This window comes from Drosophila takahashii, chromosome X, assembly GCF_030179915.1.
Source record: "Drosophila takahashii strain IR98-3 E-12201 chromosome X, DtakHiC1v2, whole genome shotgun sequence".
NCBI lineage: Eukaryota > Metazoa > Arthropoda > Insecta > Diptera > Drosophilidae > Drosophila > Drosophila takahashii.
The window spans coordinates 2,858,396-2,876,774 of NC_091683.1; the positions used below are offsets into that span (position 1 = coordinate 2,858,396).

The 18,379-nt window shown below is 39.7% G+C and overlaps 1 protein-coding gene across 1 annotated transcript in view; it reads left to right on the plus strand.

The window, feature by feature from the left end:
- Window positions 1–5,299: 5,299 nt before the first annotated feature.
- The window catches only part of LOC108056115 (uncharacterized), a 94,399-nt gene continuing 81,319 nt past the window's right edge, over window positions 5,300–18,379 (plus strand). Inside the window, exon 1 of the mRNA XM_070218908.1 lies at window positions 5,300–5,445. The gene's annotated coding sequence lies outside the window, so the exon portion shown is untranslated. The remainder of the gene's footprint in view (window positions 5,446–18,379) is intronic.

Consider the following 18,379-nt stretch of genomic DNA (forward strand, 5'->3'; position numbering starts at 1 on the left):
TGGGGAAATTCTGGAGGGCAGAGACAAACGCATTATCGTTTGGCATTCGTAAGTGTCTCCGTGTGTTGGGATGCTGGAAATGTAGAATGGCAATGCTCCTCCCTGCCTGGCAAATGTGTGTCTAATGCATTTTGAGAGCCGCATTCGTACTCCTATTCTCCAGCTGAAGCCATCTAAATGTTCTGTCAAAGCACACACACCGCTTTTTCACATTTCCACTGGGAAAATAAAATTAAGTACATTTGCTTCAAATAGAAGGGATGTGAGGCAATTACACTAAGAGCACGTAGAAAAGCCGAGAGCCTCAATAAATATTATTAGTGCTAATCGGGAGTTATATATAGATGAAGTGTTAAAATATAAATATTTTTAAGAAATATCGAATATTTAAGAATTATAGTTTGAAAGACTTTCTATAGTTGAGAATTTTCAGGAAATTTCCATTTTTAGTGCTGGCGTGAAGTTTCAAAATATAAATTAAATGTATACCAATATTCTTAAAAAACTATAACATTAATTTAAAAAATATGAAATATTTTAAATTTATTTTTTTTTAGATTTTTTATTTAGCTTAGAAAATTTTCTGCAATACAGAAATTTCCTGGTAGTGTTTCACCATCACCCAGTGGCCTTTTTTACATGTGGTTTAGTTTATCTTCAATTCGCACTGACATTGCACTTTCCCCTCGCCTCCGCCCGATCTGCCACGCCCACTAACTCGACCAGGAAGCGGAAAGAAATCAGGCACTTTTCATCATCCTCCTCCCCTAAACCGTCCCTCCCAAAAAATAACCCCTCTTTGGCTGCAGCCTCAGTTGTCTGTGCTCTGTTCGTTTTAAAACTTTGCGCAATTGTAATTATTTTTCGATTTGCATGCTGCAGTTTTTCAGTTGTCCAGCAACTTTACAGCAGCAGCAGCAACTGCAGCAGTTAGAGGCAACAGTAACAACAATAAAACTGGCACTTTCAGCTGCCACTTGCAGCAGATTCCACACTCGAGAGCAGCCCAAAAACGCCCAAAAACTAGCCACCCACCGCCCAGAAAGCACCCCAAAATCCGATGATCCACCGCCTAGACAATGGGGAAAATGCCTGAGCAAATGTTTGGCTTTGTTCGCTTAATTACAAAAATTGCAAAAGCTTCAAATAATTTTGATCAGCTTCTCTCTTGCAGCAGCAATTTCGTGGGAATTTCGATACAGTAGCGGCGGGAGTTTTTTTTTTAATGGTTAACGATTGGAAAGCGTTGATAATATTGAAAAATATATAGTACTAACAAAAAATACCAGCCCTTAAGGAATTCTACAAAAAAGACCATAAGTACCAGCTCTTAAAAAATTTAAAAGTATATACCAGAAATCTGGTATTAAAGTTAAAACCATTCCTTGGTATATAACAATTTTAAAAATAAGGACTATAAATATTGGAAACAGGAAAATATTGGGCTTATCGCCATCCCCTCTCTATAATATTCTTGGTGGCGACTCTGGCCAAAGGGGGGTTTAACTGAATCTCAGTTCGAGACGTTTTCTTCGGACAGGCCACCATATGAGACCGTTTTCTAGTCCTGGGACCCGGCGTCTGATGAAAGTTTCCCCGATGTGGAAAAACTTTGCACGCACTTGGCACATTGTTCGAACGGCAGAAAGGCGGAGAGAGGGGGAGAAAGGGTATTTAGGGGTGGAGCTACCCCCTGTCAAGTGTGCGGTGCTTGTGGTCATCATCAGTCCGGGCAGTCCAAACCCCGAAAACTGAGTGGCGGGTAGGGGACCGGAGCAACATCATCATCAAGTGCATCGAGTGCATGTATGTATGTGAATGTGTGTGGGAAGAGGTGACAGAAAAGGGATAAAGTTGGGCGCTAGGAGATGGAAAGCTGGTAGTACGTCTTCTTCTGGCCCAAAACCCCTTTTCCTTCCCCCCGAACTGTTGCAAATGTAACACGAATTTCGCAAAAGGCAGCCGATGTTTAAATGGAAAAACTGCTACGAAATTTTCGCAAAAGAGGAAAGGGATAATGGAGAATTTAGGAGAAGAAAAGCAGACAAGGGAAGACAGAGATAAATGGAAAAGAAGAGAAATATTCGGAGAAAAACAAACTACTAATTGGAATGGAGAGAGGATAAAGAAAAAACGGCTGTGTTCAAAAATATCTTTCCAACAATGTTGGGCTTTTCAAAAATCACAATGACTTGCATTTAAAAAGATCTGTAAAAAATACTAGAAATTCTAGCAATTTTAAAGGCTGGTAATTCTAGTATTTATTTCCCATTATTTTTTTAAATTGTAAGTTTTAAAACGACTATAATAAAGATGCCAAGGTTACACAAAATCAGTATTGTCAGCAGCCTTCTAAGATTCTTAAAACACAAAAAATACCAAAAAAAGTCAACAGTTTCATCAGTTCATATATCCGGAAATGTTATCTGATTAAATAAACTTCGAGGACTAACCAAAAACCCAGGTGATTAAACTTTAACATTTAACGTTTACAGTTTCAATCAGTTTTGTATTTCATTTTGGGAGCACATTGTAATTAATTCCGGGCAACAGTCTCGTTTTACACTCTGTTTTTTTTTCGGTAACGTCTCAAGTAGCGACATCCGGTTGTCCTTTTGGCTTTGGCTTTTGTGGCTCTGTGTGTGTGTGTGAGTGGGTCTGTTGGGAATAAGTAACCGCAACTCGGAGTCCTGAATCCTGAGTTCTGAGCTTTGAACCGCTTCGCTCCCCCGGCGGATCCAAGCCCATTTTGTTCCGCTGTTGTGGCCTGGTGTCTGAAATTTAATACTTTTGCACATTTTCTAAACTGTCGTTGGCCTTCCCGCCCCCTTTTTCCTTTTCCCTTTGCCACCCCACCCTCTCCCATGTGTGTGTGTGTGTGGGCCTCTGTGCATTTTTCTATTCCCGTTTTCATCTGTGCAACATTGCCACAGAACGAAGCGAAGAAGCAGCAGCAACAGCAGCCGGCAAGGCAAAAGAAGCTAAGGCAAAAAAAGAGAAAAAAATATTTCAGCGTTTTTCTAAAATTAAAAAATAGAAGAAAAAACGCTGCAAAAATATGCGCACTTCGTCGCTGCTTCATTGCTGCGGTTGACGGCAGCAGCAACACCAATAGCCACATCACACAAAGAATAATACTCTGTTTTTCGGAATAAAAATAAAATTAGGAATGAAGGTGCCCAAAAGTATGCAGCAATATATTTTCATGGACTTTTATATTGCATACTTTTAGACACTCTTTTTATGCGATTTCAAAACACCAAATATTTTTATTGGAAGAATTCGAGCTATAACTTCAAGACCAAGGAGGATTTTTATATATTTTCTCTCTCTGCAACAACAGTGGCAGCTGCAACATTGACGTCGCTGCCCGTGCCGCTGCCGAGTTGCAATTTTTATGACATTTCATTTGCATGCCGCGCGCAGCAAAGGCAAATGCAGCGGCGGAGCGGAGCGGTAGCGGCAAAAAGAAATTAAACACAACGGCGTCGAGGGAGAACAGCGAACGGCGAACGGCGAACGGCGGTGGCTGCCATTTTAGTATGCACACAGAATTGTTAACAATATGGCGCCTCCGCCTCCGTTCGCCACACTTTGTAGCTGCTGGCCCCCTGAAAGCCCTGAAAAGCAACCTCCCACCACCCTGCTTTTGGCCTTCTCCACTCGCCTTTGGCTTGATCTCGCAGCTTGGAGCTCGGAGATTGGAAAGTGGAGAGCCTGGAGCTTGGAGCCCGGAGCAAGGGGTATTTGCGGCTGGCCCTGCTGTTGGCCGCCCAGGATTTATGGCACACTTTTGACCGATCTGCGCGGGCTTGAGTGCACCTGTACACAGAAGAAAAAAAGAATGGAATTTTAAGTTAATTAAATAAGAATTGTTTTTTTAGCACCTTTGAGAAACCACAGACATCTTGTTTGGGCTTTAAATCGCCTATAAAGGTGTCTAAAAGTATGCAGTGAAAATGGAACGGAAGCCTTTCGGATGCCAAATAAATTGGTGCATACTTTTGGACACAGCTTCAAAATTATTTAGCTATTTTCTTTTTTTTTTAAGTTATAAATTTAATTTTGATTATTTTATTTTATTATTAATTATTATTCATGAAAAATAAATTTACAATAATTTGAATTAATTATAAAATATTAGTTTTAAAATATTATTGAAATATTTCATCTAAATAGTCCTTTTATAGGGTATGTCCCCTTCGAGTAAATCACATTCATAGTCAGCATTTGGAGCTGTGTTGTTCCCCAAAAGCTTAGCTTGCGCTGGCAATGTTTGTATTTTTTTAATTAATTCAGTTTTGAGCAATTAGTTTTGATGCGTTGCATTTAAAATTAATTGCAGCAGCGTTAATTGGCTGCAATCTGCCACTTCCCCTGCCAACGGATGTTCGGAGCTTAGGCAAAATAAGGAGTTGGGTATGAATAAATCAACTAAAAAGTGCACAACCCACAAAAATGTTTCCTCTGCGGCTCATTAAAGGTTAATTTGTTGAGTGCCGCCGAGGGGGTGTGTGGATTTTATGTGGATTTTTTTCGGGATAACAGATGAGCGGCCGGGCGGCTGTCGTTGAAATACAAAATTAATTATATATGAGTGTGTAATTGCCGGCCCCCTTCGTTCTATCCTTCGAGTTCTCAGTTCTCAGCTCTCCAACTCTTCGAGCGAAGGACTCGACTAATGTAACACACATGTACGCGCAGCTAATCAATTTAATGTGACGTGCCTCACCGTCCTGTCTTTGGGCTTTCTACTTTCTACTTTCTGCGCCTAATTACCCATCGTTGTGGCGGCCCATCGAAAATTTCGACGTTGAAAACCGAGCCTCAAAATCGAAAAGTCGATTCCCCGAAAAAACGGGTAGAGGCATCTCATTAGTTTCCACAGAGTCAGAAAAGGCAAAGACCGAAAAAAGCCTTTAAAATGAACAAAGATGTCTAAAATTGTCCACCAACATATTTTTAACCCAAAGGTGATATGAAATAATACTGTCGACTATCTTTTATTCGCTGCAGGCACCGATTTTGACATTTGAAAGTGATTTCATTTAATTTTAATAATTAGAAAAAGTAATAAAAATACAAATAATACAAAAAAGGAGCTTAAACATTTTCTAACTGTCAGCACTACACTGAATATAAATATATAAGGTCTTTCTGGATTAATTTACCTATAAATAATATCAAAAGATTAATTGAAAAACCTTTAAAATACATTATTTATATCTATTACTATTATATTTTTTTCAGTGCATGTCCACGTCATTTCAGCCTCCTTTGTGTGCTCATTAAAGTGACTTGGTTGGTTTTTGCCAGCCGAACCGAACCATCGAACCATTGACAAGGTAACTGAGCCTCACGAAAACAGTGCCAGCGGTGCGTATGCGTAATATGAAATAAAGATGCTCCGCACGTTCACGTTCGTGTGCAAGTGCATAAGTGTGGGTAAGTGAGTGAGTGGCATGTATTTGCTAATTAGAGTACGGTTGCGGTTTTCCTTCACAAAATGTCATAAATTCAAACCGAAACGAACACAGACATTTCACACACTAAATACGCTGAATATTCCTCCGCCAAAGGTGGCTGTTTTTTTTTGTCCAGCTTTATTCTGGAAAATGCGGTTATGACAACCGAGGGCCCACTGTGTCATCGGCCCCCTGGTCGTTTCACCATTGGTGTGGTGTGGCTCCTGCGGTAAGGTTAGCAAAAACTATTCCCTATTTATGTGGAATATGAGCTTCGGCCTGGGATTCTGGTCAAGTTTGGCATTCGAAGCCAAGGTAAAACAATGCCTGCATTTTCCTGTTCGCTGCTGTGTCTTTCATTATCTCGATTGTGGGTGTGGGTTTCAATGCCCGGAAATATTTTCCCTGCTATTTGACATACCGAAGATTAGGCCTTTTTTTCGGAATGATAGTGAAGAGGGGATTTTACACAGAGAAGAATCGCAATGCAAGTTAGGCGTGTGACCGCAGGCATTCTGTGTGACTTTTCAAAATTACAGAATAAATATTTTGTTAATCTAATAGCATGCATTTTGCCATTATTAATCGAGTACATAATTTAGACACATTTAAAATCGTTTAACAGAAAATGTTATTAAGACCATATTTAAACCAATTTAACTGAAAATGTAGTTGCATTTAATGTCGTTTGCTTAGGCATTATGACGAATATTAGCTGGGAAATTAGTTTATCATTTTTTTTCTGGGCCCAATAGTTTAGCATTAAGTGAGTTGAATTCATTTCCAACCATTTTCCGACTTTTCCCGCTTTGCCCTGCGGGCTTTGCTTTGATTTTGCGTTCGCTGACTGCTCTTTTGCTCCTTTGCTGTTTGCATTTGGCATTTGGCGGCCTCACTTGCAGCTGCGACGCCTTTTCCTCCGATGATGAACGAACGCCCCCTATACCATACCACACTTTCCCCCATACTATACCCATATTCACAGATCGCCGGAGGGTCCGACGTTGAAGGGTTATGGGGTCACGGGCTCTGGCCGCCCCGGCTTGTTTACACCCGGCAACTTGTGTTCTGTTTGTTGTATATTTTTGTTTGACAACATCAAACTTCTTTGGCATAATCAACTCGTCGATGGGTGTGTGTGTTATATATACCTATACATATAAACTCGAGCACACTCACAAACTCTCTGAGTAAAAGATTTAATCAAAGCCCAATAATTACGGTTGGGCCTGCTCAAGTGGCCTCACTCAACCAAAATATTATGAAACAAAAATAGGGGGAAAAATATCAAATCCAATTTATTTATCAATTTTGTAATGACTTTAAAAAAATCAAAACAATTTAATTATTTGGTTTTTAATAATTTGGTTATATATGAAAATTTTAAAAATTTGTTTTGTTTTTATTAAATAAATTTTCTTCATAGGTTTACAAAAATAACAAAATTAATTCTCAATAGTTATTTTTTAGTATTTATATATATTTATATACTTTTATACATTTTTTCTGGGTGTACTTGTTGTGTAGTCTTGGCACGATTGCATTTGGCTCTCCAGCATTTATTATCGCTCCAGATCGGTGCTGTGTGGGTGTGTGTGTTAGCCAAGCGTACATGAATGAGCATTAAACAATGGCCAATGGACTGACGGAATGACCAAGTGACCAACTGACTGACTGACTGACTGACTAACTGACTAACTGGCGAGTGTTATTTAATTACGCTCAAACAAAATTCAATTGAATTTCCTCAGCATCTGATTGTGTGTGTGAGTGAGGGAGTGTGTGTGTTGGGGTGGGGGTTTATTGGGTAGATCTCGTCACTAATACTAACATGCACTAGCACGCCCAACACCTCACTCACACGCACACATGGAGCAAACACATTTTGTTATACAAAATAAACAAATCAAATTAGAATTAATGTTGAATAATTTGTCGCAACATAACGCATTGGGGGCATTTTGCGATTGCGATAGGAAACTGCAATTCGTGGATTGCGGGGGTGCATTAATGTCCTTGTGCTATGTGCGTGTGTATGTGTGCTGTGTGCATATGTGTTTGTGTGTGCTCAATGGCATGCAAGTGGTTTGTTTGTTAAACATGTAATTTGATTTTGAACTCGCTGCCGCAAGAAATGGTCACCAGTTGCAAGGGACAAAGGCTGCGATTTGCCAATATTAGTTTGGCCAAATTATACTCACCGAGAATCACCCAGAAATTACACATTTTAAATTTAATTGAAATCGTAATGAAGCACTTTTGCAGGACAAACAACTCTTGGGATAAATTTAAAAATTATTTGATGTTTATTTGCAGTCTTCCAGATTTTTGTATCAAAATACTCAATTTATCATTGGGTAAATTTCTAAAATTATTTGATTCGATGTTTGAACTTCATGTTAAAGTGAAAACGACCTCTAAACTCGGCTTGAAATGCAAGCAGTCGGCTGCTTATTATTTCGGGATTTTCCTTTTGGTTCGTGGAAAGCGAAAAGCTGCAAATCCGATTTTGGCTGCATTGGAAATTTAATGGGGATTAGGCATGGTTCCCTTCGGTTTGCACAACAATGGCCATTACGCCGAGTTAGGAGCCTCTTTCAACGGAAATTCAGAGTTAACCGCTAATTTGGAACAAAACCTGCCAATTATTTCGCTATTTAAATCGCCACGAGGATGAGTTTTCTTGACTGAAAGCTCTAGAAAAAGTAGTTGATCCTCTCTGCGGTATTTCTTCTTCCTCAGTTCTCCTCCATTTTAGAGCTTATTTATGCTTTCTTAAAAAGATAAATATTCATGGATGCGTCTATTTTATTTTATCGATCTCAAATATTTATAATTATTTCATTTAAAATGGCAGGAAAATTCGCTTAATTTTGGAGTCATAACTCCTGTGCTTGGATTCCGGATTCGGGATGCTTGGCTTTGTGAGCCCTCATTACACATTACCCACCTAATGCTAATTGATTGCGCCCGGTTGTTGCCACCCACTTAAATTTCCATTCTTCACTTCGCCATTATCCTTATTTTCCTTATCGCGCATACGACGCGTGTTTCACGGCGTGTGTGAAAGATTGCTGGTTGAGTTTGGTACACGGAAAAAATACGAAAAAAAAAATGAAAAGAAAATCAACGCAAATTGCTAAATGCTGCAGCCCTAAAAACGAAATCAGGACATGCTGAAGTGAAGGTGGCGGTGGAAAAAGAAGGAGAAAAAAGCAACAAGATGGAATATCTTTTAAGCCGTAGTCGGTAACTTGCCGGCTTTAATGGCAACGGCTTAGAGTCCTCGCTCTCCGTCTCTTTTATTTTCGTGCATAATTGAAATTTATGCTTAAATACATTCAACGAGCTGCTGAGCGGCTTATGATCCTTCCCCGGTATCCCCAGCATCCTTCGCATCCTTTGCCATTCGTGCCATTCGGGGAATGGAATGCGGTGCGTGTGTGTATTTTGCATATTTAACTTTGCATTTGAGCGCTAAGCTTTCTTAGTTTATTATTTAAACAGAAACAGGCGAGCGACGCTGACAGCGATGACGACAACGCGACGAGCTGGCTGAAAGGGGGTGGTGAAAAGGGGGTGAAGAGGGGTTGCAAAGGGGGGTCAGGGTGGCCAGGATATTGTCCCGGTTATTATTATGCCAAGTAGCTGCCTCTCTGTGTGTGTCTCTACACTCAACGCAAACTAAGTCAAGGGTAAAAATATAAATAAAGTTAAAATATTTTAAATATGTTTCTTAAAATATTTTAAATCTTTTAAAATAATAGTATTTTAGTAGCATTTATTGAATATATTTTGTAAATATTTTAAAAGATTTTAAATAACATATATTTTGTAAAATATTTTACTTACTTACTTATACTTTAAAGGTATTTGTATGCTAAATATATAAATATAGAAATTTTCAAACAAAGGTTTTTCTATTTCATTAATTGTGAGATTCGCATAAATGCCATTTCTACTACTAAAACTTGTGTGAAAATATTACAATAATTTCAGACTTATAAAAAAATCCTAATACAAATTTTATATATAATAATATGATTTATTATTTATGTAAAACTATTATTTAACTTTTACATATTTCTTATTCAGTCTCGCAATTTTTCCGAGTGTATATGTGTGTGTGGCGAGTATTTAGCGTGCGTGAAATTGAGATAAATGTCGTCAGAGTTATGACAAGCAGGCAGGCAGCCCCAAAAGCCCAAAACCCAAGCCCAAACCCAAGTTAGAACCCGGAGACAAGTCAGACCTTAGCCCAATTCCAGCCCACAAGTCGCTATTCGCGAGATTCGCGAGTGACGCAGTCAGCGGAATATGCAAATTATTTTAGAATTGTTTGGCGTGCCGCCCCCCTTTTACTCCCACCTGCTGCTGTCTGCTTTCCACCGCCTCGTCTCGGCTCATTGTCATTAAGATTGCGAATTAGCATTTGTAAGGCATTTGCTGCATAGGCTCAGCTGCGAAGGCCAACGCGGCTTAAAGAGCAGCTCAGCCTGTGTCAGTTCGCCGGATGATTGAGTGCACGCAGGTGGATGGAAGCGAAACGAAACGATTCAGGATTCGCAGGACGAAGACTAGGTTCGCAGGAGTCTAATCCAAGGGACTGGCAGGAAGTAATTCCTCCTGAAGATGCCAAGTCAACACACTAAACACTGTGAATAGATATATTAAATTATCTAGCTAGTAAAAAATTTACTTAAAAGTATATCGCTGTAGTAAAGATTTTCTTAAAAATAATACAAAAATAATTACAAAATTAACAACAGTTTGCTATTTACTATTTTATAAATCAGGTCACTTAGACTAACTGCGGTCACACGGTTACCTTGCCTTGGGTACACGCAGATTCTTCTTTGTCTAACAGGTCGTATGAGTAATATATTGTTCTAAAAGTGGTGGGCATATTGAATCTGTTTGCCGTCATGTGGCCACCGATGTTGATTGTCCGCCCCGGCACTTTCAGGCTTCCATCTGCATCTCCATAACCATTCCACTCGAGAATTCCAAGCTCTTCCTTCCTTCCTTCCATTCAATTCCCCTCGGCCAAGTTGTGTGTTTTTATTGTTTTACGAGGCCTCGCAGCAGCAGCTGCGTGGGCAACTTTAAACATCCAAGAGTCCTCGGGGCATCTTGGTGTTGCAGCTGCAACAATTTCATAAACTGCTGATGATGCACAGCGCACAAAGTTTCGCAGAGCTGATAAAGAACGAGAAGGAGAGAACTAGTTTGCCTGCTTTCGGGTCATCGTCTCAGGATTTAAATAAACGGGTCAGAAGATGAAGGTGAGGGGAATGTAGGGATGCCCCGGTTGATCTTCAACATTTATGTGACGGAGTTTTTCATCTAAAGATTAAATAGATTGTATTCGACTATAATATTAATATTTTAATGGAAAGCCAGCACTAGGAGCTGTAAAATACTGCATTAATGTGCTATAGTAAAAACTAAATTAAAATTAAACAAAGACTTTCCACATAAATTACATTTAATAAGAGGAATTAATCTATAATTATGTTGTAAAAAAAATAATAAATATTCTAGTAAATACATAAAAATTAATTCAAGTAAATTTTAAAATAGTTCCTGTGTTGCTTCTTGTGAAAAACCCATCTTAAATTGCACTTTGCCTTGTTAAAATTAAAGATTGGCCAGGTAGAAACGATCACCTTTAATCCATTAGCTGATTAATGGCATTTTATTATTATTTCGCCAGCAGAGAGAATCCAATGAACTGTGCTCTTTCTGTTTCCCCCGGAAACTCGACACTTTAAGCGCTGCGTTAATTGTTTGCGGTGCTTTGAGGAAGAGGCATTATTCACGGCAATTAAGCGGAGGGAATTAATTAACTAGCCTTTGCGAGTATTACATTTCGATCTCGATGGTTTGCCAAGAATTTCATTATACTATTCAATATTCTATGTTCCCATTGCGATTGCCTGGCCTTTGTGCACACAAATTATTGCTTATTGGAATGGACAAAACTTTTGATTGCAATTGTAGTACTAGTTTGTAGCCTGCATCTCTGTCGCGTTTCGCTATTTTTTCATTCGCATTTTTTGCATAATTTGATTTTGCTGTTTTTGCATGATTTCAAAATAAACATGGAAAATTCGACGGCTTCGCATTTTGCTAGCAGGAAAAAATACAACAAAAAATGTTCCCTTTTCGTGCAGCAAAACTTTTCACTAGTTGAACTTCTTCGGAGGAAGAAAAGTTTCGCCGTATTTTGTTGTGTTTGCTGTCGTCTCCTTTTTCCGCGTTCCCTTTCCCCTTTCGCCTTCCCCACTTTTCCCATTTTCCCCAAGAAAATATCGCCGGGGACTTTGAGCTAAGGGGCGTGGCTCAAAAAGGGGGCGCTCTTGCGTTGTAGTAAAATAAATATTTGCATGTGTTGTGCATATTGTTTTTCGCATCCTCCTCCATCGAACTTTAGTTCTTTTTTATACATAGTTTATCGAACAAAGGGGGTTTTCAGGGGCTTTTCAGGGGGTTTTCAGGGGTCAAGTGTCCTCCGGAGGTGCATCTCGTGTAAAGTGCAATTGATTGCTGTTTAAGTGCGTTTTCATGTTTCATGCATTCAATTCATGCCCTGTCATATTTGCTGTTTTCCAGTTTCCTTTCCCGCTTGATCCCTTTTTCACCCCCGAAACCCCCTTCGAATGTTCCAGCTGGTTAATCATTCAAGTGACGTAAGCGAAAATTATATTTAATGCACGCCATCGACGCAAAACATCTTCTTTTGGCTGTTTGGAGGTTGCATTGTTGCATCCAGCAGCACGTCATTGCAACAAATTGCCCGGCGAGCAAAAATGAACAGCGATTATCGGTTGGTAATCATCAAAAAATATGGAGTGGTTTCAAAAGAAAGTCGGGGTTTTTTACCGCCATCTTTGACAGTTGAGAGAAAGAATTATTAAAAAGTTCTCTTTTTGTTGAAAATATTTATTTAAATGTAATAATATAAATAAATTCGACCTTACACCAACTAAATAAATTTCTATAACACATCGATTTTTAGTATGTTTTTAAAAGTATGCAGTGAATAAAGGATAGTTGTCTTCCTTCATGAATTTATATCATTTTTGGGTAAAACATAAATTGTTGCATACTTTTAGACACCAATTTTTGGCATTTTAAGATTTTTTTTAGGTCCTTAAATACAAACGGAAATCTACGAATTAACTGTTTTGTATTTGAATTTATTTGTGTAAGCTTCTGTGAAAAAGTCCAAAGCAATTATTTTATTTACCGTGAACATAACGCGAGAAAGCTACGAGTATTTGAGTTGGCTCGTTGATTTCCATCAAACTCTGTTCAACTATCGTCGCATGAAATTGTCTCGTTATCTTTGGCTTTTGTGGCGAAGGCAAGAACGTATTTTCCAAAGAATTTGCGTTTGCATTTTTGTGCGGCATTTGCAATTTGTCTGCTGCTCCTGAGCTGAACTGAGCTGAGCCATCCGAACAGTATCCACCAATAGTGTGCTCCTCCTCCGGCTTCTTGGCCCCTCAGTTGCAATCTTCTGCTGGCTGCCGCATCAGCAGAAATTCACAATAAGGCTGCATAATGCACAAAACTCTTAGCCCCTTTCGCCTCCCCTTTTTCTGCTCAAGTGGGCGTGGCAAACTTTAGTGGCGACGGCCTACAAAAACTTTGCCGAGTCAAGCTGTTTTCCCCCGGATTTCCCGATTTCCCTTGGCGGCGGCAGCGGCGGCGGGTAGAAAAGTGGAAAAAGCCAAAAGAAGAAGCTCAAGAACCTTTTGGCAATGGCATAAAGTACACAAATCCATTTTCAGCTTAATCGCTTCTACTTCAATTTGCATTCGTTTGATTGTCTTTCGGTTCGGGATTTCAGGGGTTTTTGGGGGGGTTCTTCTTGCTCGGAAAACCCAATACCAATCTGCATCGGCCATCCGAAGCGACTAGGAGCATTGCATTGATGAATTCGCAGTTGTCAAAACAAAATGTTTAAGTGCAATGTGCAGACAGATTTTCCCGCTCGATTTTCCCGAGAAGGAAAAGGAGAAAGGAGGAAGGAGCCACGAGTCACGTAGTTGCAATTTCTACAATTCAACACACACACACACTGAGAGAGACACACAGAGACACCCGAGAGACACACAAAAGAAAGGACTCCTGGAAAAAGGATGTGTGGTGCATCTCCATCTGCATCTCTGACTGCCACTTGATGACAGCTACTGCGACACAGCCACCCACTTTCGCAACCCACTTTCTCCACCCGGCGACGAGTGATAGCTTCATTAGCAGTTCAAATGTCAATCACGATGCCGTCTCGCAGAATTTGCATTTTGTTTTTCCCAAACTGCGCTTGTGGTCTCTCGAAGGCAGTGATGATCGTACCTAGACATGTTTTTATATATTACTCCTTGTCATTTTTATATTAATAATATTAAAAGAAATTTCCCTTATGGATTTATCTATTTTGTTTAATGCAAGCCTCTGTATTTTAAATTTTTCAAATCGCACCATTAATTAAATAGTTATGAGCAATTAATGTTATGGACGCGTGCAAGCAGTTTACTGCTTGTATGTCTCCGACTTCCTCGCAATAACGTTTCTCCCTTGTTTCTTCCTAATTAAGCCTTCTAAAAACAATTTATTTTGTATCTCAAGAATTCATATTTTGATGACATATGATTAAAATGAATTGAAATTGTGATTTTTGTGTTTCCAGTAATATTTTCAACTATTTACCCGGAAATTTGTGTGTAGAAAAGAGCCACCTGAATGTTTCCCATCACTGATTGAGATGGTATGCAAGTTGTGTGCAAAGTGGGTGGCCTGTGGGTGGTCTTGGGTGCTTTTTGGGATGGGGTAGCCCACCCCCACCAGGTGAAGTGTGCACATTACGTAACCGTTACGTAAGCAGCCGCCGGGAACGGCGGTGCAGAGCTCCCAATGTCGTTACCTGAGCGTCAAACCAGAAGGGAAGCGCCCGGGGCGCGAATTCCATATCAAGTGGCAATGTAAATGAGAATCGAGAATCATTAAATCGTTATACGGCAGTTCCTGCACGTGCATATATACAAACAAACCCACCCACCCACACACACACGTCGTAATGCCGGGAAAATTGCATTGGCCAAGTTGCGAGTGGTGCAAAGAAAGTGTTTTCCCGGCTTAATTTGCTCCCGACTCCTGTTACGATTACGTTACTCAATCCGGATCGGGTATATTACGGGTGTGTGACAGGAACCCCCGTTTCAAAGTCACTTTAAAGTGTTAATATGGAATGTAATACCTTGTTAAACTCTTTAATTTTTGTCTAAAATTCGAATCCATATTTTCCACCCTAAAATATCAGTTTTTTGTCGAAATAAAGGAAATAATAGCCCAAAAATGGAGTGTCATACCTTTTTGAACTCGTAGTTTAATTCTGAATCGATTTGCGTTGAAATCTAGACATTTTAATTTTTTGGAATTTTTTGCAAAAAATTGTGATGTAACCCCTTATAAAAATTGCGAAAATTGGTGAAAATTTTTATTTTACCAAAAGTGATAGGGATCGTTAGTTTAGGTTTTTAGCTGTTCAAAACAGTTGGCCGCTTATCTCTCGGCCTTGATTTGTCAAATTTACAGCTGAAAACCCGAAAATAAAAGTATATTTTTGTCTAAAATTCAAATCCACTTTTCCACCCTATGAATAAATGAATTAATGAATTAATTAAAAATACCTCATCTATATACTAGGTAATTTCCTTTCACGATCCACTGATAAATGCTACAATCCAATAGCTCTCGCTCATTTATATTAATTTTCCGTAATCAGCGTAATTCTCCGAACATTTATGAGCCTATTGAAGACAATTTCAACAAGCCCATAAATTATTTTTTTCTGTAACGAGCCGAACGAGAAATTATATTGTTGCGGGAAATAAAGCAGCAAATTATCGATTTATGAATTCCCAATTTGGGCGTCAAAAAAAAAAAGAAAGGAAAAGATGGCGAAACTGGACACGAAAAATCTCGCCTTCAAACATTTATCGATTTCATTTGCAAGGGATTTTAATGTTTACGACGGCTGTTGTGGCCCAGGGGCCGCTTTATATATATATATAAATATATATACAGTCCCCCTTTTTGAAAATTTTGAGACCCTCGAGCCGATTCAATGGCCACTTGACGCGCACCGCATGTTTAAAATTTTCAACGCTCCAAACACACAAATTGTTGGTAAATTAAACGCAAATATTGCGGCGCCTGGCATTTGATTGAAGTGGCCAAAGGGACGGCGAAAGGGGGTTCGAAAGGGGGTGCCTTTTCGGACAAAAGGCGTCGCTTTTTTGGGTGGCAGCTTGTCGCTTCATTTTCCGCACCCTCACCCTCGGTGGAAAATAATTTTGCCACCCAAAAAACCACCTCCTATTCTCCATTTTCCTCGTGGCACTTCCTGTTCCTCGGCCAAAAACTGATTGCTGTTCTCTTTCTGCCGCCATCAATTTTTCAACAATATCGCCCGTTTCGTCTTTAATGCCCGCTCAATACTAATTACAACATTTTTGGTGCCTTATGCTAATGAAGTCGTCAATTAAAATTTAATTAAAGACATTAAACATTAAAGGAGATTGCCGGCTAAACAGAGCAGAAACAAATATTGTGTCAGTGGTTATTTAATCTTCAAGTATTTCATCTATCTATACTATAAAACGGTGCATATTATTTTCTAGGCGTACTAAGTACTGAGAAAACGGTTTGACCTAAATATGTGAAATCAAAAACCGAAATTCGGAAATGAATACTAGACTTATGTGATAGCTTGATATGTTTGATATTCTACCAACTAATATCTCTTCGATCCCTTACTCATATCCCGATTTTCCGATTTTCCATGGCTCTCCGCTTATGGCTGCCCTTCTGTTGGCCTAATCGCAATGGCAATACAGTGGCAATAATAATAATAATAATAATAATAATAATAATAATAACAATAATAATAACAAGGGCCTTGAATGGATGGGTGGGGTGTTTGGGTGTCTTGAGTGGGTGGTGCGTGGGTTCCGTGGGTGATTGCAACTTGCACATTCACGCCATTTGCGCTAATTGCGCGCCACATGCACTTAACAACGCCTTCGCCATTGCCATCAGATGGCCAAAACGGAGCGAACCACAGCCTGGCGATGCAGGATGCGGGATGAAGGATGTGGTGTGCAGGATGTAGGATGCAGGATGCAGGATGTAGAACGCAGAACGGAGAATGGAGAGCCCAGAAACCAGAACCCAGAACGCAGAACGCAAATCGAGCTTATTTGCCATAATAAATTTCTCATTAACATTTCATGTTACATGAAATGGGCGGCACAGCCGCAAGGCGGCGGATGGCGGATGGGTGTAATGTGTAATGGAAACTATGGCTGCCACATGAAACCCTACACATTACCCATTACACCCACATATACAAAATACCACCCACAAACTGGGCTGCTCCACAAACTTTGAATTTGATGACTTGAAACTGTTTTCGGGCTTTCGAAGAGTGCAAGACTTTTGGCTTCCAGTGTCAAGTGGCAAGTTGCAAGTGGAAAGTGGCAAGTGGCAAGTGGAATGTGGCAAGTGTGAGTGTTTGTGCACGTGAGTATGAGTGTGAGTGCGAGTGCGAGTGTGCTGACATCTAAGTGCATCATCAATGTCGACTCAAGTGGCTGAGGAGCTGTTCCTTGCGCTCCATCAAGTGGATTTATGTGTAATTACTTAGCAGTGGCCGAGTTCTCAAAATCCCCAATCCCCAAGTTGGACGCAATCTGATTTTTAAGCATTCCCAATAATATCATGTGTATTTTCGAGAGCAATTCGGTCTTTGGTACTGGGCATTTGATTAAATGGCAAGTCTTGACTTTTGCTCTAAAAATATTTCAATTAAATGCAATTTTTAATGAGGTGTTTTTATTATTTTTTTTATTTTTTTTAAGAAATCGTATCATAAAATAGAAACTTGTGAGCAAATAAGGGAATGCAAGCAGTTTGAATCTTTGATAGTTTCTTTGCTTTTTGGAATACAAATTTTACATGAGGAACTTAAAGCAAATCTAGTATAATCCAGTATTTTAGTGAGAAACCTATAAGGCTTAATCAAAAATTGTTTCCGCCCCATGAAACCTTTTTACTGTCCATCTATTTTCCATGCTAAACTGTTGAGGTTCTGGATTAGCCAGCCCTAGTTAACAAGCTGCCAATTGGAGCTACCGCCGACCTTCGAGTCCTTGTGAGTCCTTCGAGTGCCTGTGCCTGTGTCCTTGTCAGTCGCGACAAACGGCGAGCAATCAAAGCCAGATTTGCACAGGCACACATGTGTGTGCTTTATGAAGATTGAGACACAATCGACTCGACTTCGGCCTGAAGTGTGACAAATTTGCCAATTTCCGAGTGGTCACTGGACCACGCCCTCATCTGCCACGCCTCCACGCCCACAAGCCCTCACGCCCACACGCCCCCACCTGCCAATTGCATCAACGTAAATCGACGCCTCATCATTGTCATCATGGTCATCATGGCCATCATCATCATCATCATCATCATCGTCTTGCTGCTTCTGTTGTCCTCGTCATGTTAATTTCTTGTTCGGCTTTCAGCTCACGTTCCCGCCGACAAGAGGCAGTCAAATTGAGCCGAAATAAGCGGGGGAACTGAGCAGCAGTGATGGGAAAGGTACTGACTTTTATCCCAGATAGATTCCCAGTAAGATTCAGGACCTAGGAGATGTGAAATATTTCCAAAAGTATTATATCAAAAATGACAAATTTATGTTCCTTAGTTCTTAAGCAGAATCAGATACCCGTTACTAAGTTCAGTATGATGAATTAGCAATAAAGCAGTATACTGCTTGCACTGCTTCCTTTTCATTATTTGCTTATAACTTTTTAATGAATGAACCGATTTTAGAATTTTCTGCTACA